Source organism: Leptonychotes weddellii, chromosome 5, assembly GCF_054177405.1.
Source record: "Leptonychotes weddellii isolate Sample4059 chromosome 5, ASM5417740v2, whole genome shotgun sequence".
NCBI lineage: Eukaryota > Metazoa > Chordata > Mammalia > Carnivora > Phocidae > Leptonychotes > Leptonychotes weddellii.
The window spans coordinates 159,882,515-159,883,635 of NC_138373.1; positions in this window are offsets into that span (position 1 = coordinate 159,882,515).

A 1,121-nucleotide genomic window follows, 5' to 3' on the forward strand; every position below is an offset into this window, starting at 1 on the left:
TGGGGGGGGACTGGGGTGAGGAGGGGTGTGGGGGGCGAGGCGACTGGGGTGAGGACAGAATGTGGGGGGCGAGGGGACTGGGGCGAGGAGTGGGGAGGGTGGCGAGCGGCCCGCGGCGAGGGGACGGGTGAGGTGGGGATACCGGGTGAGGCGGCGGGCACAGCCCCAGGACGTCGTGGCCCCGGGGGTCAGGGCGCGCAGGGAGGGCCCGGAACCCGTGGCTGGGCCGGCCTCGCTCACCTCCGGCACGGCCTGCGCTCGCGTGGGGATCCGTGGCCCAGCTGTGTGGCGGGGGGCACGCGGCGGGAGCTGGGCGCAGCACCCCACCCCTTTCCGTTACCAGACCCGGCCCCCGGAGATGGCTTCTGGCCCTCATTGGCCAGTCTCCCGGAGCGGAAGGGGCTGGGCCGCAAACACGTGAGTGTGCCGCCCTCTGGCTGGTCCAGAGTCTCGGCCTCGAGGTCTCATTGGCTGGTCTCCAGAGCGCAAGGGGTGGGGTCGCCCCGGCTGGTCTCTCCTGACTGAGCCCCGGCTGAGGTGGCGGGAGAGCTGAATTGAAGGGAGGTCCACTCGTGGACCTGATCGTTGTGTTCCTCTCTGTGGTTCGTGAGTGCAAGGCCATGCACGCAGGGCCCTGTCCTCCTGACCACTGTGTCCTCAGTGTCCCGGACAGCACTCGGCCAGCAGGGGCTAGTAAGCATTCGTTCAGTTGGCTCAGTGCCCAGATGTTCTCCGTCTCGACGACGACGAGCTGGCGGACACTGTTACATCTGTGTCACAGGGCAGGAAGCTGAAGCTCCGGGAGGTGGGGCAGGGACCGGAGTACCTGCGGCTGCGAGGAGTCCCCGGGCGCGCCGGCCTGCAGGCAGTAGAAGCGCAAATCCCCGAGAGGGGCTGCACGCACCGCGGTGGTCCAGAGGACACCGGAGAGACGGCGCGTGCCTCCGCGGGCCGGTGCAGGCGCTCAGTCTCCAGAGGGCTCCGGGCACCTTGGGAGGGCGGGAAGCAGGGGAGCGAGGTGACGGGGTCTCTGCGGCTGCTGGAGGGGAGGCGAGCAGGCTGTTCGGCTGAGTGATGTTGGAGATGCGGACCGCCTGGTGGTGGTCGTGCTGGAGGAAAGG